This window comes from Sarcophilus harrisii, chromosome 5 (genome assembly GCF_902635505.1).
Source record: "Sarcophilus harrisii chromosome 5, mSarHar1.11, whole genome shotgun sequence".
In the NCBI taxonomy this organism is placed as follows: domain Eukaryota; kingdom Metazoa; phylum Chordata; class Mammalia; order Dasyuromorphia; family Dasyuridae; genus Sarcophilus; species Sarcophilus harrisii.
The window spans coordinates 267,081,380-267,107,900 of NC_045430.1; the positions used below are offsets into that span (position 1 = coordinate 267,081,380).

General features: G+C 40.3%; 1 long non-coding RNA gene across 1 annotated transcript; it reads right to left on the reverse strand.

Moving 5' to 3' along the window:
- Positions 1-3,474: 3,474 nt before the first annotated feature.
- LOC116419312 lies at positions 3,475-25,349 on the reverse strand. Its single transcript, XR_004229583.1, has 4 exons — positions 25,270-25,349; positions 12,545-12,672; positions 4,758-4,890; positions 3,475-4,491 (listed from the first exon to the last, which is right to left on the reverse strand). It is a non-coding gene; the product is annotated as an uncharacterized LOC116419312 (long non-coding RNA).
- Between the last annotated feature and the right edge of the window lie 1,172 nt (positions 25,350-26,521).

Sequence of the window (26,521 nt, forward strand, 5' to 3'; positions counted from 1 at the left end):
TTCCGCTGCATTTATTTCATGGTGAAATGACTCCAGCCAGCACAGGGGTGTTTATAGTGTTTTCCCTGAGACGGGGCATCCCTGCCGATCACTGAGGGAGGGGGCGACCGCCGCTTTGTCTCATACCAATCCCCAAAGCCCTAATGGCCACTCGAGGCTCAGGAAGCTGTGAGCAGCCCATCAGCTTCCCCTTTGGAAGCCTGCAGGTTGGCCACTCTGTCGACCATATATTTCTCCATATCTCTGAAGAAATGCTAAATCAATAAGCTACCTAAAGGTTGCTGACAAATCAGACGCTGTTCTATAAAAAGCCGGGCGCCATTGCCAAGAGATGACATATGACCTAAAGAAATATTTGAAAGGAAAAGGCCATCTGTCCCCAGGAAGCCTATCTGTAATCTGTCATCAGCTGTGCCCCAGCCTGGTTTGCAAGAGGAGTAACCCAGAATGAGGATTGGGGGCGGGGGGGGGGGAAGGGGGTAAACAGCCCTGACTATAGAGCCAAAGGATCTGAGTTCTAGTTCTGCCCCAATCTCTTATTCCCTGTGTGATTTTTGGGCAATCCACTCAAGAGGCTCATTTTCCATTTCTCTAAAATGAAGATCCCTGAGGGCCCTTCTAGTGCTAAATGACAAGTTTACTTGGATGGAGTTCATGGATTTCATTAGCTTTCCCTAAGGTTGGCTGGGGAAAAAATTATATTTTTATTTTCACCGATCTTTAACTAAAATTTAGCATGTCTTTTAATTATGATTTTGGAAAATATGATTTTGAGGAGGAGTCCGTAGATTTCACAAGCCTGCCAAAGGGATCCGTATGATACAAGAAATGTATAAAAGCACAAGTGTGACAGGGGTTGCAAAGCCGCCATTTAATGTGGATTTCCAAAGTTTGGTGCTGTGCTAGGGATACAGAGAGATAAAAATCAAAAATCCAGTCCCTTCCCTCAAAGAGCTGACATTCTAATAGGAAAATGAAACTTATATACAAATGAGTAAATATAATTTTTACTTAAAATAATATAAAGGAAATTCAAGAGGGAGAAAGCGTTAATGATGAGGGGAGCAAGAAAGGCCTTTTGTAGGAGATGGTCCATTAAATTGAGCCTTGACCTGAGGCAGAAGGAAGAAGGGAGAAAATCCCAAGCATGAGCAAAACAGCCCAGGCCAAGGCATGACAATGAAGATGAAATCTCCTGTATCTGAAACAGCTAAGATGGCTAATTTGACCACAACATTGAGTGGCAGTGGGCGATAACCACACACAATTAATCTGAAAAGCCATGCTGGAGCCAGACTATTGGAGGAACTTTCCATCCTCAGTAGGAGAGTTCTCACTTAATCCTAGAGGCTTTAGGAAGCCATGAAGAAAGGAGGAGAGTGACATGGTCAGACTTGTCCTGTAGGAATATCCATTGGGCTCCTCTAACTATGAAGGATGAACTTGAATGGGGAGAGTCTCTTTCTCAGACTCTTTCTGATTAGGTTTGCACATTCTCTGCTGAGCCTCCCAGCCTTCCAAGCTGTTCAGTGGGACTCTACAGCATTCATGAAGAGGTTCACCTCTTCTGCTCCAGGGATCAGATTTGTGGCATCCACACTAATGAGATCATTCTGGGAGCTGCCAGAGGATCTGACCCGTGGGGTTCTGGAGAGAAGTCGCCAAGTGGGTCTCTAGGCCAGTCTGTTCAATTGTAAAGTGATAGGAAGTTGCCTTACCCTACATTTGCGTAGCAAGTTGTATTTCCATGCTGCAATATGGCTCCACTTCTTGCTGCTATTTCTTTGAATGTTGGCTCATACCATTATTAATGGGAAGTGGGGGAGAGAGAAGGGAGGAAAGAGAGGGGAGGGGAAGAGGAGGAGAAGAAAAGGAGAAGGAAAGGAGGAAGGAGAGGGGAGGAGAAAAGAGAGCAGGGGGAGGTAGAGGAACTGAATAGAAGGGAGAGGAGGGAAGGGAAAAAAAGAAGAGGGAAGGAGAAAAGAGGGAAGGGAAGGGAAGGAGAAAAGAGGGAAGTGGAGTTAAAGAGAAGGGAGGAGAAGAGAAGGGAAGGGAGGCAAGGAAGAAAAAGAGGGAAGGGAACAAAAAGGGAAGGGAGGTAAGGGAAGGAAAGGGAAAGGAGGGAAAGGAAAAGAGGGGAGAGGGGAGAAGACTAAGGATGAAAAAGGAAGGGAAGGGAGAGAGGAAAAGGGAGGGGAAGATTGATTTAACTCTTTGTTTTAAAAAATGACTCACATATGTGTATCTTCTCACTTCAAAGGTCAGGTACCATATTTCTTTTTTTTTTAATTTTTTTTATCATAGCTTTTTATTTACAAGTTATATGCATGGGCAATTTTACAGCATTGACAATTACCAAACCTTTTGTTCCAATTTTTCCCCTCCTTCTCCCCATCCCCTCCCCCAGATGGCAGGTTGACCAATACATGTTAAGTATGTTAAAGCATATATGTCCTAACAGTTATTTTGCTGTACAAAAAGAATTGGAGTTTGAAATAGTCGTACCATATTTCTTATGGCATAGAATAGGTGTACTGTTGTTAAAAACAAAAACAAAAACCTGGGTGACCCTGGACAAGTCACTCCTAATCCTCGCAAATCTCAGTGTTCTCTTCTTTGAAGTGATGGGGCTGGCATCTGAAAGCATCTTCCTAATCACCAACAAATAAAAGAAATATACATAACCTGCGATGTCGCCTCAGATCCAGAAGACTGGCAGAGATGACAAAAGAGGGCACTAGTCAATGTCAGAGGATTGGTGGAAAGAGGCAATTAGTGGCTTACTGGTGGCATTGTGAATTAGGAAGAAATCATCCTGGAAAGCAATTAGGAATGACGGCAAGTAAAGTGACTAAAATGTCCATGTACTTTTGACTTAGAGATTTCCCTTCCTCGAAGAGCTCAAAAACAAAAAAGCAAATATAGCCACACCAAAATATTGAGAGCAGGCCTTTCTGTGGGAGCAAAGAATTGGAAATAAAAAAAGATGGCCAACAATTGGGAGATGGCTAAGCAAACTCTGGCATATTAATGAGAAAGAATATTTCTGCATGCTAAGAAATGATGAATGTGATAACTAAGAAATGATGAATGCGACTTGTGTGAATTGATATGAAGTGAAACTAGGAACACAATCACAACAAAGTGCAACCACCACGACAAAAGCAACAACAAAGCAATTCAAAAGAATGCTGCCAAAATTGGGGGTCAAACTTGGTCCCTAAAATATATGAGAAGACCTATCCCCCCAACTCTCAGAGGCAGGGGTCATGTCTGAGGAATATTGTACATGGCAGCATTTTCAAAATATTAGTTTTGTTCACCTCTTTTCTTTCTTTTTTTTTCAAATTGTTTATTATAAAAGATGGCTTTCTGGGAGGAGCTAGAAAGGAAAAATAGTAGAAAATGTAGGTAATATAAAAACAAAAATATCAATAAAAATATATTTTAAAAGGAATAAGGGGGTTGAATGACGTGACCTCTAAGGACCCTTACAACTTTCAATCCTGTAACATTTGCTAGAGTTATTTGACTATTTGCTTAAGACTAATTTGTTCTATCATGAAAAAGCCATGTCCCTTCTTTGAATCAGTTTCTTCATCTATGAAATGACGGGTGTTGTCCTAGGTGACAAATCTAGTTCCAAAACCTATAAGAAATTATAGTTGTTGTTCCTTGGAGAACTTGCTTAATGTCTCCAAGTCTCAGTTTCTTCATTTACAAAATGGGAATAATAATTCTATAACTTCTATCTCCCAAGATTTTTATTTAAAAACTGAGTGGGGATGCTATAAGGCTTAATCTTTGATGCATCAGAGAGCTGAAATTTCATTGACGTGCATAGTCTCTCCATCAATACAGCTCACAACTGGTCCATCACATGTCTCTCCATTCTTTCCATGTCTTCCTATATCATTCCTTGAGACTGGGTCTACTCAGTACATAACAGTATTCGAATTGCTTATTTTTACTCTGTCAGGGAGGTCAGTGGAGTGCTCAGCTCTTTTCTCAACTTTTGCTTTCACTATATGACCTGTTCACTTCCTATCCTAGCCATCCATCCCTTTCCTGGGGTCTTTCCATCACTGTTGGGAAAGGATATAGACGATGTCTTTGGGATGTTCCTTGGCTCAGTATTTTTCTGGGCTCATTACAAAGGCTCAGTATATGTGGATTCAATTACTCCATGTACCTGCCCTTAGAATGATAGAAAGAGTTGGTTGGGACGGGATGGCAGGACACCAAGAGTGCCCAAAGATTGGCCTTTGGGGTCCCTGAGTTCCAAAGATATTGAAAGTTGAAGACATACAGGATTGGGACATGAAACAATGAGGCAATAGAAGCATTAGCCTAAGTGACGTAGCACAGGAATGAAAAAGTATGGAGTAGTGGACAGAATACAAGACCTAGGATCAGGAAGCTCTGGATTCAAATCCTGCCTCTGACATCTACTGGACAAGTCATGAGTTCTCTGTGTCCCAGTCTCTTCATCTGCAAAAAAGAGAAAACAACACATACAATGTTCACTTTCCACAGTCTGATGAGTTCAAACGGGATCGAGTTTGTAAAGAAAGTGAATTGCAAACTTGGGAGGATTATACAAATATCTGCCATTATTAACTAGGAATCAGACATTGACTTTAGTACCAGGGGAAAGGCAAGAAGCAAAAGTGAGTGGAGATGTTTGCCACAGGAGAGAAAAATCAGTGTCAGGTGTGATATCGCATCCAACTCCATCTGTGTGAACAATGACTTACCAACCTGGACGTCAACACTAGGCAAAGCAGAGTGGAGGAAACACTGGTGTTGGAGTCAAAAGCCAGTTCAGATCCTGACATTAGCGATGTGACGATGGGCAAGGGACTTCTCCCTAAGCCTCAGCCTCCTCAGCTGTAAAACAGAAATACATAGCATGGTCTAGAGGGCACTGGACCCGAAGGCAGAAAGACCTGCATTCAACAATTTGCTCTAATGTTTGCTGACTGTGTGACACTGAGCTCATCTCTTCCCATGTCTGGATCTCAATTTCCTTATTTATAAATGAGAGGATTGGGGTTCCAGCTCTAAATCTCTGTTTCTGGAAATACTCTCTACCACAAAGGCCTGGCAACAGGAGGTCATTGCTTGTGCTCCATAAACAGAAGTGGTTATTATATGTCCGGGACAATCACCAGCTTCTTGGGAGGATAACCAAAGAAACACCTGGTATATAATAAAGGTCTGATCAATGTTTGTTGCCCGAAATGTTTGTAGTAGTACCAGCACAGCAGCAAAATTGCCAAGTCATCAAAGTCTGTTATTAATATCTTCTTGCCACGTCAGCTATCATCCTACCCAGACCCTTCCAGATCTCCCTGAGAGGGTGCCCAGAGTGCTCTCTTTTCCTCACCTTCTTGGAACTTTTATCCCTCACCTGCTATTTATAATGAAAATGATCAATCTCATTCGCACTAAAATGATAGGACTTCTAGAAGGCACAATGCATTTGTTCTTGGGATGCATTACTTTTTTTTTCTTTTCTTTTTTAAAAATAGACCTTATTAATCCAAAGGAATAAATCTCTAATGGCAGGCTCTCAAGAACTACAGACAAGCTGGTGAAAAATAGGATGGTGCTGGTGGTGGTAGGTAGTGATAAAAATCATTAATTATATTTATATATTCTTTGAAGTTGAAACACAAACCTTCACACAATTCCTATGAGGTAGATGCTAGAAATAGGACCATGAATACACATTTTATAGATGAGTAAACTGAGGCTCAGAGAGGGAAGCGAAGGACCCAATATGGCATAACTAGTAAATGTCAGAGATGAGATTTCAACCCATTAATGGACAGGATAGTGGATTGGAGCTGTTAGGAAGGACTGGGTTTTGGCCCTTCTTGATACCCCCCCCCTTTTTCCCTCCCTGCCATAATAGCATCTCCTGGAACACAGTAGACATCTCATTGATTATTGTTGTTATTCTTGATGGTGATGCCAATGGAGATGATGAAGCCAGAACTTTTATTGACTCCTTGCATGATCTTGGGTAAGTCACTTGAAATCTCTGATTCTCTTGTTCTTATCTGTAAATTAAAGACGTCCTTTCCAGCTTTAAACACTGGTCCTCCTATGTTCCTTCCCAGAAACCTTTAAATAAAGTCACTTCTGAGTCTTCCTGATCCATGAACTGCCCCACAGAGCCAAGAGCTCACACATGTGTGGGACCCCCACTGGTACACACAAAGCACCCCCTCATCTCCGAGCCCACCCCGAGCCTCACTAGGCATCCCTCCATGGGAAGCGGGGGCAGAGACAGCTAGAGGAAATTAATTAATGTTGCCTATATGCTTTTAAAGAGTCAATTTATTACACAATGGCAATAGTAACCATCATCATAATGATACTCTGTACTTAATAACATGCTGGAGTCAAGGACAATAACAATTATACTCTGCTGTACTTAGCAGGCAAAGGGATTAGCCTGAATCATTTTTGTTACTCCTTGATTTTTCTTCTCTGTCTGAAGGAATTTCCACCAGGATTTGCCCAAGGCCTGTTTTCCATGAGATAGTCAGAAGGATCACAAATGTATTTGTGTTAAAATTGGCATATAATTTGCATGGTCCTTCCTAAGGTAGCAACTTCTGCCAGATTTCAAGTTAAAATGTCATGGGGAAAGAGGGGGGAGAGAAGGAAGGGACCTGGTTGCCCTCAGATTCTCATCAATTATATCTTATATTGATATAGCTTAGTGCCCGACAGCTTTCAAAACACATTCATAAATATCAAGGATTGGGGCAGATAGGTGGCACAGTAGGTAGAGCACCAGCCCTCAAGTCAGGAAAATCTGAGTTCAAATCTAGCCTCAGAGACTTAATACTTCCTAGTTATGAGACCCTGGGCAAGTCACTTGACTCCAATTGCCTTAGCAAATAAATAAATATCAATGATTAGGATGACAGAAATAAAATTTTTATCAAATCTGAAAACTTGAAAGCATAGAGAACACAGAGAGGCAGTATGACCTAGGGTTAGGGAACCAAGATCTGTGTTCCAGTGCTGGCTCCACTAACATACTTGCTATGAAACCCTGGGCAAATCATCTGATCTCTTGGGGAGTGATCTAGAGAACTCAGGTTAAAAGTTGCAGAGATCTGCCAGACCAGGGTTTTCCTCAGACTGAAGGTCCCTAAACAAATAGTAGTGATGGTGATAGTGGTAACAGTAATAGGAGCAGCAGCAGCAGTAACAGTAGTGGTGATGGTAGAAGCAGCAGTAATGGTGATAGCGGTAGTAGCAATAACAGAAGAAGAAGCAAGGATAATAATAGCAATAGTAGTAATATAGTAGCAGCAACAGTTAGAGCAGGAGCAGGAGCAGCAGCAGTAGTAATGATGATAACAGTAATAGTAGTAGCAGCAATAGTAATTGTAGCAGTAGTAGCGTCAATAGAATCAGCAGAAGCAGAAGCAGCAGCAGTAATAGGAGTACTACAATAGAGTGATGGTAGTAGTAGTAGTAATAGTAGCAGCAACAGCAGCAAGAGTAACAATGATAGCAAAAGTAGTAGTAATAGCAGAAGCAGTAGTAATAATAACAGTAAGAGTAGCAGCTACAGCAATAGTAGCAGTAGTAGTAATAGTAATCGCAATAGCAATAGCAACAGTAGTAGCAGTGCAGTCATGTTGCTGATAGTACTAAGAGTAGCAGCAGCAGCAGTAGTAGTTGTATTAGTGGTGGTGCAATAGTGGTGGTGATAGAAGTAATCATAGCAGGAGTAGCAGGAGTAAGAGCAGCAGCAGTAGTAATAGTAGCTGCAGCAGCAGCAGCAGCAGCAGCAGTAGTAGTAGTAGTAGTAGTAGTAGTAATAGTAATAGCAATAGCAACAGCAGCAGCAGGAACAGGAGCAGTAGCAGGCAGCAGCAGCAGCAACAGCAGCAGCAGTAGTAGTAGTAGTAGTATAGTTTAATAGTAGTGATAATAGTAATAGTAGTAAAAATACCAGTAGCAGCAACAGCAAAAGGAGGAGTAAGAAAAAGGAAGAAGAGGAGGAAGAGCTTGTGCTTTAATATTTCCAAAATGCTACATGTCTTCTCATTTTTCCATAAAACAACCATGGGAGAGGGGTGCTATTATTATCCCCATTTTATAAATAAAGAAATTGAGGCAAACAGAGATAAAGTGACTTGCCCATGGTCACAGCACTAAATGTCTGAGACAGGATCCAAATTCTGGGCTCCCCGACACCAGAGCTCTATTCACTGGGCCACGTAACTGACAAGGAAACAAGAGTTCAAGTGCCTTTCTCTATCTCCCTTCATTTACAACAAGAAGCAAAGCGAGTGATGAAGGTTTTTTGATGGCTCATCTCCTGTAGCCACTTGATACTTCTCTCCCCAGCTCATTGCTCAACATTAGCCAGGGTGGTTACAGCTGCTAAGCTCCGGTTCGATTTTTATTTAGACAATTCACTTTGCCAATACTTTCCCCACTGAATAGACACTTAAAATGACTCTTCATCCTTTGAAGTGGATCAGATGAAGAGAACAAAAGGTTTCTGGAAAGCATTCTGCTGTTACTGCAGACCAGCCTAGGATCATGGGAGTTAGAGCTGGATGGGACCTTAAGTTTTACTTAGTAACTTCACCCCATCTTACAGATGAGGAAACTGAGACCATAAATAATAGTGGGAAAGAAGCTCCAAAAGGAAGTCAGGATTCAAACCCATCTCTTCCTCCTCCAAACCCTATGTCACCTCACAACTCCATCTCTTGGGACAAACATAAGTCGGGGCTGTGGGGGCAGAGCTACATCGGTATATACAGCCTCCCTTGCTGCTCTTAATCATCGAAACCCTTTCCCAGTCAGCTGAACTACCAAGAGCCTGAGCTGTAATGCATCATGCCCCTAGAAAGCTCCCAGCTTGGCTGCTGCCAGTGGACTTAAATAGGCCAGATCTTCTGATTTTCCTTTTACACAGGACTGGCCACCTACCCCTAGGAGAGCTCATATTTCCAGACACGACACTACTCAAGACTCAACACCCTTGTCTCCCGCTTGTGAGACACAAGGAAAGAATACAATACAAGGGAAGAACAGTAGTCAGTAACTTGACCTGAAATTTCTGAGAAAAGCCACTTCCTGAAGAGGAAAAACCCTTGATCTGAGATCCTGGAGAACTGCTTTGAGTCCTGATTTGACAGGAAATGAGCTTGAGCAAATCTCTTTACATACCTGAACCTCAGTTTCCCCTTCTGGGAAATATACAGGATTTGACTGGATGATTCTATCAGAGGATGATTGAGCTAGAACTGGGAGGGAAATCTAAATCCAGCCCCCTCATTTTATAGGTGGGGATCTGTTATGGGCCAGAACTTGAAACAAGGTACTAAGTGGAATTGAGGAGACAATGGTTAAATGTAGTTTAGCATTGATTTAATCCTACCACAAATAATGGTTTCCTAGTGATATAGTGATTGGTTTATACTCAGTGTAGAGCATATAAGCTGGGAGCCTCAGCCAGGATTGATTTGGGAAATTCAGAAGCCAGAGAAGCCAGGTGGGAGCTCAAGCTCTCAGAACCAAAGAGAGAGATAGGCCTCTAAGAAATGTAACCAGGTCCCAGGAAAGGAAACAGGACTTTGAAAGAGATAATAAAGGATTTGGATTTTAACACCTGGCTGTTATTGTGGTGATTACTGAACTGAAACGAAGGCTGCTCCCAAGCTTCCCAAGGCTTACTTTCCTAGCCAGTGCCCCCCGCCCCCATCCTCCTCTCTAGAACTTTTTTGTGTCCTGGCCCCTTCATCAATATTTATCTATCCAGGGACACAGTTCCTCAGGGTCTTCCTAGGAGAACAACGGGGCTAAGAAAATAATTATTACATAAAGAAGCAATGGGCTACCCCTCCCAGATTTGCATTTTACTCCAGGGAAGATGGAACTAGAGGCAATTTGGCTCCTTGGCAGACCTCTGGCAAAGGACAAAGGCACCTTTTTGAACTATTTTCAAGGGGTCCATGATTTCCCTGATTTGGTTATTCTTTCTAAAGAGGCAAGCAGGTCACAGCTCACCCATCTCCACCCATCCTGCTCTGCTCTTGTCCATACCTTCCCATAAGATTATCAGAGGGAGTTCCACCAATGTGCTAGGGCCTTCCCCTGGGGTAACACTGGCTGTGCACTTGCCATTTCTCTCCCTCATCAGGTGACCAGCCCTTCTTTTTCCTGCCGAACAATTCCCCGCTGGCATCTTTTGCTCCTGTTTTTCTTTGATGTTCCTCATTAGCAATGTGTTTCCAGCTGCTCTCACCCACCCTGCATCTTTCCATCACCCTCTGTGTGACATTCATTTTCAAATTCTCAGACTTTGTTTTTCCACAACTCCTTAATGACTCTTGGGCAAGTAGATAGCTTCCATTCATCCATTAGTCATTGGGGCTCCCAAGGGGGCATAGGGCTTCTTGGGCTGACTTCTTGCTGCCTGTGACTCAACATCTTTGGATGGAAAGAACAACATAAATGACATGTGTCTGGACCCTCTGATCATAGACATTGGTAAGGCAGAAAGCAAGATGACAGATGCTTACCCAAAAGGTTTGCGACAAAAATGGGAGATTTGATGTAGAATCCAAGTTGAAGAGGAATTCCAATGGAGAGTGAGGTCCTAGGTTAGAGACATCTTTTTGTGGAGGACAATAGTCTCCTTAGAGATAATTCAGCAATAAGAACCAGATATCTTTGTTGCATCCTTCATACAGTATCCCATCCTGTCCCCATAGTAGCCCAGAGATGCAGCCACAGCAGGTTGTATCAAGCCCCAGGACTGAACAAGACAGAACAGAGCCTCCTGGAAAAGATTTCCCTACCCTAAATTCCCGCCTCCTGACTCAAAGGATTTTGACTTGTCCACTTACCCAAGGAAGAAGTGGATGAATATTGCCTATGGCCCAGATTAGGGCATACAATCGGATGGACAACCCATAGATCTGATGGGATCGAAAAACTGAGCAATGTTTGTTCCCATAAGATTCCCCCAGGCCTGATCACTTTATCAGATAAAAATTCCTCTCTCTACTAGGTTAAGAAGGAAGCAAGAAGGATTGGCTAAGAGGATCTGGACCAATATCCTCGCTGTTCAGTCTTTGCAGTCCTGTCTGATTCTTCATGACTTCTTTTTGGAGTTTTCTTGGCAAAGAATGTCTTGCCATTTCCTTCTCCAGCCCATTTTACAAATAAGGAAATTGAGATAAACAGGGTTAAGTGACTTGTCCAGGCTGACACAGTTAACAAACATCTGAGGTCAGATTTGAACTCAGGAAGATGAGTCTTTCTGACTTCAGGTTCAGCACTCGATTTGTCCCAGGGCCAATAGATAAAAACCAGCAATTCATATGTAGAACAGACATGAATAATAAATTAGGATCAGAGTTGAAGAGGACAAAAAGAACTAGCTAGGTTGCCTTCGTTAAATTGCAAAGCCCCTTTACTGACCCCCAAGCAATTCTTAGAAACAATGGTACATCTTTTATCGCCAACATTCTACCAGTGTTGCTGGAGGGCAGCAAGGCATTAAGAGTAGGATAGTCTCCTTAGAGATGATTCAGCAATAAGAACTAGACATCTTTATAGCATCCTTTATAAATTATCCCGTCCTGTCCCCACAGTAGCCCAGGGATGTAGCCACAGTGAGTTTTATTATCCCCATTACAAGGATGAGGAAACTGAGGCACAGAGAAATCAAGTGGTCTGTCTATAGTAGAGAATGGAGGAATTCAAATCTAGATTTCTCCTAGTTCCAAGATTAGCATTCTCTCCCTCTTTTCCACTCTACCACACTGATTCTTTAGTATTGTCTTTCTAGAGATGAGAAAGTGCCATATCCAAGGTTGCATAGATAGTTAGAGAGCAATCTAAGATTAAACCTGAGTTTTCTGCCTCCTGGGCTAGTGAACCTCCTTGATATCTCTCTACCAGAATCCGACCTGAATTCTGGCTGTTCTATTTTATTTTGTATATTAAGTTGGGTAAATTGCCTTACATCCAGAGCTCAGTCTTCTCATCTGTAAAATGAAAAAGTTGGACCTGATGACCTTTCCACTCCCCTTAATGGAATCACAAAGCACAGAAGCAGTGTTCAGGAATATTTCTACAACCCCACAACAGGCTAGTTCCACATGATTAAATTGTGTAAATAAGATTCTTCTAGCCCTGATCACTTTATCAGATGCAAGCTCTTCTCTAATTAGGGTAAGCAGGAAACTTGATTGGTTAAGAGGTTAGGTCATACCCCTTGGGCCAATATATGAGACAGTAATTCATTCAGCAGTTCAGGAATCCCCTAATTCAAGAGTCACCACAGGAAATGCAACAAGTACCAGGCCAGAGAAGAAATAAATCTTAGAGGGATGGAAAAGAAAGGACCATTTCTTTTCTCCACTTCCCTCCTCCATCAATCATGTTATTAGAGACATTTGACTAGTAGTATATATCTAGAATAGGGATATAGAGAATAGAATATATCTACCAAAGGAGACAAGGATAGAGAGAGACAACTTACCTGAGGGAGGATGCAACTTTGCGAAGTGTAAACAACTTTCTCCCACCTTTTGGAGAAGAACGCCCACTCATAAAGAAGGAAATCAACCTTGGGAGCTGTCCAACACAAAACTATACGCACAGGGATCGCTGTGAGGGATTGGAAAAGTCAGAAAAGTCTTTCAGTACCCAGAAGTGTTTTTTTTATATATACTGTAAAAATATACACATATGTGTGTATAATGTACTTATGTATTTGTGCAATCACGCATATTTATATATGTGTGTATATATGGATATATAAACACACTTTTTTTTTCTACACATGTACCTCACCATCATGGTGATTGAAGACGTAAGATTGAAGCATGGATGATGGGTACATTTGTAGGAGAATGTGCCCTAGGATTTTGGAGGAAAGTGATTATGAGAATTGCTCTTCCTATACCATCATGGTAATGCCTTTGTTATTAAATTAAGTTTAATGGCTGATTTTTTTTAATTGGAAGCACACCAGTTGGGATTCACGAGTTAAGCAGTAGGAATCAAGTCTTACAGGGTTACCCTTAGAACGTGGGAGGAGCAGTCACCTGTCCAGGGCCCCAACCTGGGATAGCAATTGCAAGTCACGGATGTAGCCCAGAGGAAATGCTAGAATTCTGTGATCTTATATGAGATTTATTGCTTGGGGGAATTGGTTGAAATCTCAAATTTTCAGAGCCCCCAGGCTTAGAGACTTTCAATGACTTCTTCTTGAGAACACATTAGGCTCACGTGCCTAACTTATTGCTGCCTCTGACTCAATTCTCCCCTGGGGACATCCAGGCTCCTAAGTTATGGCAGGAAGGTCATCGTTCAAGTCCTCCCAGATGCTTGTGGTAAAGTGCCCAGTTTTTTCCACCATCTTCATTCCATACTCTGATTTCCTTCTTGGCTTCTTATTGTACTATAGGACTTAGAGCTGGAGGCAGCATGGCAGGAGGAAGGAAGGGAATCCGGTGGTATGTGAACTCAGACCAGTGCCAGAGCCCAAGCGGCTGCCAAGGGAGGATGAGGCTGGCAGCAGATGAAGAGAATAATGAGCAGTTGAAACCTTTTGGCTTACTGACCTCATTAAAGAATGACCTCCTGGACGGACCTCGGTGCTACACTGAGACTCAGGGAATTTATGCTCTCTTCTGCTTCCTACTCTTCCTCTCCCTCCCCGCTCCCTGACAAACTGGTATCACTTACTCTTACATTATGCTTACTTGTTCTTTATACTTTTATGAAAGATTTTATGTCCATATAAAGATAAACTGATGTTTATTGTATTCTAAGCGAGTGTTTGCTATAAAAGAATGGACCATGTCAGAGAAAAGAAAAAAAGGGAAGCTCTGTATAAATGGCCTTGGACTTAGTTGAGTCTGGTCTAAACCATATTCTTTCTCTCTCTCTCTCTCTCTCTCTCTCTCTCTCTCTCTCTCTCTCTCCCTTTCTTTCTCCCTCATTCCTTTGCTTTCCCTGCCTCCCTTTCTCTTTTTCCTTCCCTCTCTCTCCCTCTCCCTCTCTTTCTTCCTCCCCCTTTCTTCCTCTTTTTTCCTTTCCCTCTCTCTTCCTCTCCCACCTCTCTCTTTCTATCTCCTTTTCCCTGGTTGCCTTTCTCTCCCTCCTTCCATCTCTTCTTCTCCTTCCCTCACTCTTCCTCCTTCTCTTCTTTTTTCCTTTCTTCCCTTCTCTCTCTCCTCTTTTTCTCTTTTCCCCATCCTGCTCCTTTCTCCCTCTCCATCTGTCCCTTTCCTCTTTTTCTTCTCATTTTCCTTTTATCAAACTACCCATATTCCTCTGTGTTTTTTGTATATTAGTCAGTCAATCAACAAACATTTATTAAGTTCCCATTATGTTCCAAGTACTGAGCTAGTCCCCGAGGATACAAACTCAAAACGAGTCCCTGCTTACAAAGAGATTACATTCCAGCCAAGGAAACAATTTGGACATATAAAAATAGACTCACACACTCCAAAGAAAATGCAGGCTGTCCCCAAAGTCTTTAAGCAGTTTCAAAGTCTTTTTTCATTTTAGTTTTAGTTTTAAGTTTTAAGAGCTTAAAACTGCCCTAAGTCTTTTGGAACACTGAGGTAATCTGGGAGAATACATGAACAGGTAAGACCTCACTTAAATTAAGTTTTGAAAACAGGAAGAACTTGTACCAATAAGAGAATCTTAGAATTGGCAGGGATCTCAGAAGCTGCCTCAGGGATGTCTCACTCTGTGACCCTCCCTTCACGTAGGTCGCTGCCCCAGACTCCCATTTCCTGAAGCCCCCTGGTTTTGTTCATTTCAGTCCTCACTCTCCAGTCCTCTCTACTCTCTGGCCAGTAGCTTTATCCTTCAGAGTTATCCTGAGGTCCTCCCTCTAGCTGAACTGTCAACATTCAGATCTACTGCCCAGAACTCAACTCTGATGGTTTGGTCCCTTTGTTTGGATGCCTAAAAGACTATTTTACAAAGAACTCACGGGAGGCAAGTGCTCACACAGAAGGCCTGGGAAAGGATACAAGGACACTCTCAAGGTATTTCTGAAGACCTTGGTACTTGTTGTATGGATGGATATATGGATGTTGTATGGGCCATGGAAGCCCCTGGCACAGTACCGCCCAGCAAGGCGTGCTTGTATCACAGAAGATGCTGAGCTACAAGAGCAAAGCAGAATCATGGTGACTCAGAGAAATGAGAGAGGTGTAAATTTAGACACATCTCCATCCCGAATGTTCACATGAATTATTTGTGCTTTTACAAATGGTTTCTTAATTATGGGTGGGAATAAGACAACCTAGAACTCAAAAATTTTAGAAACAAATATTTTTTTTTGTTTTGAATATAATTGGGGGAAAATATTAAATAAATAAAACAAAAAATAAAACCCAGGGCAGAGCCTTCCGAGTTCACATTGATCTGATCAGTGACAGTCAGATATATTGTACCTTGACCCCAACATGGTGATGCCCTTAGGGCCCTCTTCAATATCCACCCTCAATTTTCCAGCTCCCCTTTATGGATTTTCTTCCCCTATGAAAATGTAAGCTCCTTATGGGGAAGGACTGACTTTCATATTTGTATCCCTAATAATTGTAATATAGTAAGTAACTTGATATATACTCTAGCTATTTACCTATCACTTATTTATTTCTATTTTCTGACACCTATCTACTTGACTAACTTTCTATTTATCATCTATCTATTTATTTATTTCTGTTTAGTCATTTTCAGTCATATCTGATTCTTCCTGACTGCTTTTGGGATTTTCTTGGCAAATATACTCTAGTGTAGACCTTTTTTTTTTTCTCCAGATCATTTTTAAAATGAGGAAACTGAGGCAAGCAGAGTTAACTGATTCGCCCAGGATTACACAGCTAGTAAGTATCTGAGGTTAGATTTGAACTCAGGTCTTTCTGAGTCCACACCCATCACTCTATCCATTGCATCATCTAACTGTGTCATCTTTGATCTATTATATATCTACCTATTTACCTCCCGTCTATCTATCTACCTATTTTCTTCTCATCTGTCTCTATTTTCTATCAGCTATTTACTTAATTTTCTATCAACTCTCTATCTGTCTAAACTTCTTTATAGACTAGAGGAATCCCCTTTCCATCACATCCAACAAGTGGTCATGTAGCTTTTGCTTGAAGACCTTCAATTGGTCAGAAACCCATTGTCTGCAGAGATTATTGATTTTTATCAAAAATAACTTACATGCATTACTTTTGCCATTTGTTTTATGTATTGATTTAGGAAATAAAATTCTGACTTATTTAGAGGTTATCCCAATTACATCAAATCCTGAGGGGCAAAGGCTTAGAACTGGAAATGACCTCAGAAATCAGTGAGTCAAATCTTCTCATGGTACCGATGAGGAAGTGGAAATCTAGACAAATTAAGTGATGTAGCAAGGATCACACAACTTGTAAGTATTTGAAAGGGGGACGTAAACCTAGGTTGTCCTAACTGTGTCCAATGCTTTATTTTCTCCATTAACTGTTTGAGTTGATTAAAAGGATCTCATTAATTACAGCCTTTTAGTCATCCAACAGATGGCTATTGGAGAACTCTGGCTCTTCTGTATGTACTCTATTATACCTCTCTTTTCACAGAGGTGATTATGGTTAATTCTTATTATAATTAATATTGATCATAATAAGGATAAATTATTGCCTCCTTTGTAGGTATATTTAAAAGAGATTCCCTGGAATCGTAAATAGAAGATGGATTTGACCCAAGGGTAATTAGTATTTAAATAGCTCTCCCTCCTCAGAACTTGTCCTCTGTTAGTTCTCTCAAGTCTTATACCAGAACTAAAATGTAACTTGGGAAGAATGAGGTGAGCATAGTTGATCCCATACCCTTCTTTCCCATTCCTGGGATCTGTTGATCCAGAATGAGAGTCATGGGTCTGAATTGGAAAAGATTCCAAAGCAGAATCGGAGATTTCCAAAGAGGAAACATGAGATACATTCCAAGGGTACATAGGAGGCTGACAGAGGGAGAAAAGCCAGTTACACATCTGGATCATTCCAGGATTTTGTTAGAACTGTCATTCTGGAGGTCCAGCTTTGTATATTGTATGTGCTCCAGAGAACAGGAATTATTTCTTTTTTGTCTTTGTATTCACACTAATAGAGACACATAGTAGGTGCTTAATAAATGTAGTTATATTTAACTTATCTGAAAGACCTTGGAGAGGCCAGATCAGTTTCATATCCTCGCCTCCCCATGGTGAATCTAAATTGGCTTCAGGGTGAAGAAACCAGACTTCATTTTGAGTCTATCACAATGAAGACTTGGCCCTAAGTTTAGTCTAAAATAAAAATAGCATCTTGCTGGGGCAAGACAGTGTCGGGGCAAAAGACAGTTCTTCTTTATCTCATTATTCCTCTTTTCCTCTAATCATCCAGCTCCCTGGTGCTGCCATCTTGTAGAATCAATTCAAGCCATACAACAAAGGCTATTTTGGATAACTCAGCAATTTTGCCTGGTGCTGATCCTGCTGAGGTCCTAGCAATGAAACAAATGCAGATGTTAAAACTGGAGTTCATCCCCCTTCTCTCAAAGACACTTCAATTCTAAAAATAAAACATGATGAAAAGCATATCCTGGACCTCGTCCAGCGGTAGGAGTCAAGGAGGTGAACAGTTCAACCAACAACTTCCTTTGGATCTATTTTTTTTCCATTTTTGAATAACATGAACATCTGCAGACTTGAGCAGATGAAGAATGTTCAACATAATCTATTGTTCTTTTAGAATTTAGGGGCAGAAGAAGAAAGAGGGATAACCGAGGCAGGTACGTAGCAGAGATGTAACTTGGCACGAAGGATATGAAATGTGTCTGCCTGGGGCAGGAGCTTGAATAAATTCCATTTTGAGGGGGACAGAAGGCAGTCTGAGAGAGCTTGCTTTCTAAAATATCAGTCCAGTGCACAGAGACCCTGAGACACTATGAAAATGCTACTGAGGATGCTGCCACAGCAAGAAGGAACAAGACAGGGTAAGGATGGGGAAGGGGAGGTGAGGAAACTTGCTATTTGCTAGCATCCTATTTTAACTAAATATCCCTAACTATCCCTGCTATGGGGCAGCTTAGTTGTTTTCTACCAGAAGAATTCAAGGTTTGTCAATGCCCTCTTAATGCCAGCATTCTGGGACAAAGCCCAGGTTGCCTTGCCCTAGTTCCAATTTCACATCTATCTAACTGAAAGCACTTTCTTAAAATAGAGAAACTGGTGTCCAGCAATGCCATGTGGGTCATGTAGGGCAGACTTTACCAGAGGGAAGAGGCCAGCATTTGACATTAGAAGGAGGGAGCAAGGAGGGGAGTAGAAGAGAAGGGGACAGAGAGACAGAAGGTGAGGGGGGAGTAGAAGAGAAGGAGACAGAGAGACAAGTCAATTTTTTTTGCTTAGAAATAATTTTCCTTGTCAACTAGATGGCTCTGAAGTCCCTTCCAATTCTTCATAACTTTGTATGTATGATTTAACCCCTGCATGCCTCAGTTTCCTTCTCCATCAAAATGAAAGGGTCGAACTAGTTGAGCCCCTTCAACTCTAAATCCTGTGCCTGCCCAGCCAAACCCTATTCCATCTCTTGTTTTAATAGCATCTAGCATTATATGATTTCTCTAGAGAAAGCCATTTTGTCGTTGCCCCCCCCCCCATTACTATCTTGCTCTCCTTCCCCTATTTCTTCTCGGCTATTTAGAAACAGAGGCACAAAGACATCAAATGGGTAGGGAGGTTGGACCATCCTTGTTGAACATACCAGCTTCCCCCCGACCCAGCCCCTGACATGGCTTTCTTATTTACCTCTAATAAAATCTGCTTTTGCTTGATGAAGGAAGGACTCCCACCTACATTCTGCTAGCCCAAGAGCTGGTGTCCCTCCCTGGCCTCAGTTTACCCACATTTGCATTTCTAGTGATCTGAACTGGCCTTGAGATTGGCATACTCCTGCTTCCTCTAGGCAAGCTTTCAGAGACTTTCAGATATTCCCAAGGCACAGCTTTCCCTGTGCTTCTGGGGGCTTTCTTTCTCTGCAAAGTCTAAAAGAGACCTATTTTTGGCGGCCTTTCCAAAAAGGTTTCAGTCTCCCATCTTCTCCACCTCATTGTCTTTTTCTTCTAGTAGAATGTAAACTCCTTGAGGGCAGGGATTTCTTCCTTTTATCTTTGTATTTTCATGTTTTACATGTGGTATATACCAGAGGCCACTAGATAGCCCAGTGGATAGAGGAATAAGAAGCCATAATTTCAAAGTGGACCTCAGATGCTTATTAGCAGTGTGACCTGGGTAAATCAATTAAACTCTGACTGCTTTAGTTTCTTCATCTGTAAAATGGGAATAATAATAGCCCCTACCTTCTGGGATCATTAAAAGGATAAAATGAGAACATATCAATGAAACATTTGTAAACATTAAAGAATTGTGTAAGTGCTAGTGATTTGTGCTATAGTCATGCCATAGGAGACTTTTCATGGATATTTGTTAAATTGAACTGAATGGAACCAAGCAAGCACCATCCAAAGCCTGGTATTAGATGAACCATCATCAGGCCCTTTCAACTGACCAGGACACAGTGAAATGTTATTGTCCCATTAGGAACAAGGAATATGATGAAATTCAGAGGAATAGCGAGAGATTTGTGAGAACCAATGGGGCTGGATGAAGTAAACAGAAGCAGGGGAAACATTTATGAGATGACCGTGATAATAATGTGAGGAAAAACAATTCTGAAAGACCTTAGTATTCTGTTCTCAGTCATGACTAATCCTGGTCAAAAACCTTAAGATGAAAACAGCTCTCTCTCATATCTCGGCAGAGAGGTGATGGGAAAAAGGAGAAGGGAACATGCGTTCATTAAGCACCTACTATGTTCCAGGTACCATGCAAGTTTTTGCAAATATTATCTCATTTGATCTCAGTTGATAGAGTAGGGAAAGGACTCTGGGACTTTTCTGTGTCAAGGACCTCTTTGGCAGTGAGATGATGCTTCTCAGAAAAAAAATGTTTTTATATAAATAAAATAAAAAAAAACAAGATTTCAAAGGAAACAATTATATTAAAATGCATGTATCAGTTTGTTTTTTTCTGTGATTTAAAAAAAATTCATAGATGCTATAGTAATCCTATCAGCTAGAACAAAGCTTCTTAAACTGTGGATTGTGATCCCATATGGAGTCATGAAATTGCATGTGGGGATCATGAAGCTAGTAGTTGTAACGACCACGCTAGTACCCAGGACACCCCAGAATCAGCCGGAGTCAGGACAAGAAAAAGTCCTTAATCTTCATTCTTAGTCTTTAGATGCAGGATTGAACAGGATGGAAGCAGATCTCCCCAACCGCCTTCCTCCTCTTCCACTGCCAGGAGTGTGTCCCTTGCTTGTCTTACTCCACCCTCTAGTCCCTCCTACAATCCTCTATACACTAATCATTGAGCCAGTACAGATAGTGGAAAGAACCATTTTCCAAGCATATGCCCATAGAGTATTGTCCAATCAGTAGTTAGCCTCAAGCGCTCAGCAGTCCGGACCTCAGTGCATCAATCCAACAGTTTCAGCCCTCTACAAATAATAGTAGTAGTAAATGTTTGATTTGTATATCTATTTTACATAAAATTTCTTGGGTGGAAAGGGGTCACAAATGGCAAAAGTTAAAAAAAGCTGTGGGCTAGAGGCATAAAATCAATGTTCTTTTGATTATATATACAAGGTATCTACCTCTCTATTTACTCACCTCCCTATTTATCTGTCATCTATCTATTTACCTACCTATTTATCTTTCTGTCTGTCTGTCTATCTTTCTAAACTATAGAGTACTTAAATAAGATGGAAACTAATTCAGGCTCTCATCCTGAAATTTGTAAGAATGAAAATTCTAATAGTCTTATTTCTTTTTTTGATGGGAATTCTAGACTAGCAGATCAAGAAATGATCTGAATTTCAATAAGTATTTTTAAAATTTAATATTTTACTTTTCCCCAGTTACATGTAAAAACAATTGTTTAACATTTGTTTTTAAAACTTTGAGTTCCAAATTCTTTCCCTTCCTCTCTCCATAACTCTGTTTGTTGAGAAAGCAAGCAATTTGATAAAGGTTATACAAGTGCAATCATGCAAAACATTTCTATAATAGTCATGTTATGAAAGAAAACCCTTCAAGAAAAATAAAGTAAAAAATGTGCTTCAATCTGCATTCACACTCCATCAGTTTTTTCTCTAGATTTGGATAGCAATTTTCAGAGGTCCTTCAGAGTTGTCTTGGATCAGTGCGTTGCTGAAAACAGCTAAATCATTTACAGCTGGTTATCTTACAATATTACTTTTACTTTGTACATAGTTCAGTAAAGTATTTTATAAAGCTTATGATTTCTTTGTGGATAAGACAGAGAGATGTAGACTAGATGATAACTGTTAAATGGATTCCAAAAGCCAGATCCAGATGTCTTGGGAAATACAGATATTGGGAGAAGAGTTGGTAAAGAGAAACACTGAGGTCAAAGGACCATAGATTTAAAACTAGAAGGAGGCTTTGGAACCTCTAGTCTAACTCCTCATCATAAAGTTGAGGAACAAAGTGAGTTAAGTGACTTGTTCAGGGTCAAATAACTAGCAAGTTAGCAAATAACTAGCAAGCAAAATAACTAAGAAGTGTGAACCTAAGGTTTCTTGTCTGCAAGTCCAGCACTCTTCCCAAAATGCCATGCTGCCTCTAATTAAATGATTGGATTTGTGATTGTGAAAAAGATTCAATTTGTTTCTGCTTATGTTAGGGCATAGCAGGAATGTGTTAAAAAGCAATTAAAGGCAGCTGAGTACATAGACTAGCCATTAAACCTCCTGTCAAGAGCACCCAATGACATGGCAGAAAAACGATAGTCAAACAGCAGTGAGTCACAAAGAGAAAAGAAAAAGGATGGAATATCTCCTTCCAAACAAGTGGGGGGGGGCGGGAAGGAAGTCTATCATGAGCAGGAGAGGATGGGTTATATTTATATTTGAGCTGGTAGCTCATGCAGCTCTGTGGATCCAGAGTGGCTGGAGAAATACGTCTATGTTCTCCAAGTCATCAAGAATGAAACATTCCTTGGAAGAATGGAAGTTGGAAATCTAGAAGACAAGGGATGTGAAGAGATAGTGAAGGAATCTGATCAGTGTAAAGAGACCAGAGGGTGCAAGAATAAACCAACTTCTAGAGGAATATCCTCATATCTAGCCTTCCCTTGATTTGACTCCATCACTCTCCTAGTAAGGAACAGAAATTTGGGATTTAGTCCTCAGATAATGAAACCCAAGAGAAGCAGCCCTGAGCCCTTAAACATTAGTATAATTAACAAGTATGAAACATTTACAGTGTGAGGTAGGAATGATGAAGCTGAACTCAAGAGAAAGAGACTTTGGGTATTCCAAGGGATAATTGTGAAATCCACAGGTTCTACCTGGGAAAATTTCCTCCAGTGTTGGTCAGAAAAAAAAAATAAGAGAATAAAAGTGATGGTTGGTGACACCTTTCTGAGAGAAACTGAGGCAGTTGTCAATAGACAGACAATGGAGGCATGGTCAGAATGATAACTAGAGCTTTGTCTCAGAGTGCTCACATTGGAAGGGCCATGCTTTCATTGTAGGAAGGTGCATTTGGACACCTGCAAATCCTGACAATCACCCTCCCTATATCAACTACCAGTTGTGAAGAACTTTGAAGGTTGGTGTTGGAATATAGTAAGAATTCAGTAAACATTTGTTTAACCAAGTTGAGTTGTCAAGTGTAAAGACTAAATCCATACTGACCAGATGTCATTTTCTAGAAGTACAATTTGATTCAATTAGATACAAATCAAGGAGGATTCATAATATACCTACTGTGTGCCAGGCAAAAGGCAAAAGGCAAAAAAAAAATCCAGTCCCTGCCCTCAAGGAGCTTACATTCTATTGCCCCCTTTTGATTCTTCTCTTCTTGAGTTTAAATATTTCTTATCCTTCAGCTAATGTCCATGTGCTATAACCCTAAGATTCCCTTGTCATCATTTTGCTAAGGAAATTTATTTACTTTTCAATGTCCCTTTTAACATGCAACGTATTGTGATGAACATACTGTAGATTTGGACTGGCCAGGGCAAAGTAGAGCAAGATTCTTAGTCTTCTAACTTTTTAAATTATTTATTTAAAACCAAATGCAAAATAAGGAAAAACTAAATAGAAAAAGAAAGAAAAAGGAAAACAAAACAAAACATTGTCATGTACCCAGCAGAACATTAAGGAATATTTAACATATGTAACAATAAATTTGCATTTCAAGAAAACATATATAAAAATAGAAGACATCATATTCATGATTGTCCATCTTTTCTTTGCTTCCTTGTAAGTTATTCTTTTGTACTCTGCTGTACATTTTTTCTTTTTTCTTTTTTCCTCCTTTCATTTCCCTACCTACTCCAAGTAGGCTACAGTTAAACATAGATTTAAATATAGATATAGCTACATACATACATATACACCTACATAACATACCCATACACATACATGTATCTATATAAACACAAGCACCTACATGCATACACACACATATACATATATATACATATGCATTTACATATACATAGGCATATATCTAAAATAACATTAACATGGCTGATATTTAATGTAGATTTCTATCTTGATTGAATCTTCAAATTTGACATTATCTGAGATCAATGATTACTAGCTTTACTTTTTTTCTAATAAATTCTACTCCTCAACAACTTTGTAATTGTGCTTGTATATATCTCTTATTTCCTATCCCTGCTAACTGATGATGAGTGAAACAAGCAGGGCCAGGAGATCATTATATACTTCAACAATAATACTATATGATGATCAATTCTGATGGGCATGGCCCTGTTCAGCAATGAGATGAACCAAATCAGTTCTAATAGAACAGTAATGAACTGAACCAGCTACACCCAGCGAAAGTACTCTGGGAGATGACTATGAACCACTATATAGAATTTCCAATTCCTCTATTTTTGTCCACCTGCATTTTTGATTTCCTTCACAGGCTAATTGTACACTATTTCAAAGTCCAATTCTTTTTGTACAGCAAAATAACTGTTACAACATGTATAGTTATATTGTATTTAACTTATACTTCAACATATTTAACATGTATTGGTCAACCTGCCGTCTGGGGAAGGGGGTGGGGGAAAGGAGGGGAAAAATTGGAACAAAGGTTTGACAATTGTCAATGCTATAAAATTACCCATGCATATAGCATGTAAATAAAAAGCTATATATTTTTAAAAAAATGAATGTAGAAGAACAAGCCACCAGAAGTTGCTATTTACATCCCTGACAAAACTCTGAGAAAAAAGCAAATACTGGGACCTACTGATGGGCAGTTGCTAGGCTTTTTTTTTTCCCTAGTTTTAGACATTCATAATAATAACAATAGAAATATCCATTTATAAAGGTCCCATTATGAGCAAAGCACTGTGCTGAGTGCTGGGGATATAAAGACAGAAATGAAACAAATCCTGCTCCTGAAGAGGCTCCAATTTGTGAAGCTTCCATTTCATGTACCCAGAGAAGCATATAGAAAATAAAAAGTAATTTCTATGGCATCCTGTGACTTACTGTTTCTCCATGTTAAACCATTTTCTTCTGTTTTTAATCAATAACTTATTCAGGATATAAGGTAATATTTGTTAAGGGCTTAGAATAGTCCCTGGTTCCTAGTAGGCATTTAAAATTTTCTTGCTTCCCTTCTATTACCATATTTTTTTGTTTTTAAGTAATTTTTTATTATAAGCTTTACTGGTAATAACAAACATAAGCACTTCCATATATGAAGGACAGAAAATGTTCACATTTAAAAACCTGAATCAACCATATCTACAGCTTGTTCATCTTGACATATACAGAAATCATAAGTAGTTGTACCCAACGTGTTGTTTACTATACTTTTCTAATAAGAATAAGCCTTGAAGAGCTATGAAGAGTATTGGCTGTTCTTTAAGTCAACTAGACACCATTTGGAGAACATCGGTGTGAAGTATTTGCCTCTTTTCCCTTCCAATGAGCTTCTGAAGCCAGAGCTGACACCCACATAAACATTAATTGATACAGCCCCCAAAGCAACCTCAGTCCAAGGCTGGTTTATGGTACACCAAGCACATCTGCTCCTATCCTACTGAATGTACTGTCTATTCCCATTCTGAGTTAGCATGCAGCCTCTCACCTTCCAATGGCTCATAGCTAATTTGGGCAGTAAACAGGATGGCTGCAGTAATCGGATTTCATAATGGCTCACCGAAGGGTCATTACCAATAAGCCAAATGAGTCAGAAACACATTCTTTTGTGTATCATCTGCTGGGGCCATCCAATTCCGCTCTGTGATGTCATTAATCCAAAGCTAGAACCCAGAGCATTGATTACTCTTTCCAGTTCACACCAGCTCCATGCTCAATTTTCAATTTGTGCCTACCATGTAACAACAGAGGGACTATTAGAGATATCAGTGCCAGAAACATAACAGGCCAAAGAAAGAAACTAGAGTTTCCAATTGACGATCAGAAGGTAGCTCAGTTCTCTCCAGCTGGAATAGGAATGGAGTTTTAGAAGATAAAACCAGACTTCTGCCAAGAGAACAAACACCTGGGAACTCTTGGTGGGCTTTTACATGGAAATGCCATGTGTGGGAGGGTTTTTCCACTACCAGATGATTACTTCTGGGGCTACAATGGTATAGGAAAGCACTGACATCTTGTGGGCAACTGGGTGAGGTACATATTACTCGGGCCCCCAGGAGGGGGTGTGAATAATGTCAAAATGAATGGTATCTAGTAATAGGTTCTCATCATGTAAAATTCAATGTAACAAGCATCCATGATTTTGTCCCATGGAACACAGCAGTCTTTAAGAATGACTTTGGATGAAAATTTGATCTTTCTGAAGCTAACCGGAAGATACCTCTCTGAACTAGGAGAAGCCATTGTCCAAAAATCACCCAACTTTTGATTCTATTACCAGACCGGTGTCCCAACACTTTCCAGATCAGTAGGACTGACCCAAACTTGCCCTCAAGCCTACCACCAATAAAATATTAGAAAATTTTTGGAAAGATTTTAATGCAAAATTTAAAGTATAAAGACAGTTGTAATAACTTTAATCTATTTAATTTGTATTTAAGTAAATTAGTACTATGCTTTCTTCTTCTAAATGACTCTCCTTCTACTCATCTCACATACCCAATGGGTTGTTCAGCCCTATCAAGCATTGAATTAGGATTTAGAGGGTATGGGTCAAATTCTATCTCTACTATTTACTATCAGCTTGCATATTTTGATTAAATTCTCTGGACCTGGGATTTTTCATTTGTAAAATAAGATGGCCTCTGAGGTCATTTGCAGTTCCTATATATATGATTCTAGATCCAAGATACCATTTACATTCATCCCCTTTTCATTATCTTCCTTCCCACCATCATTTT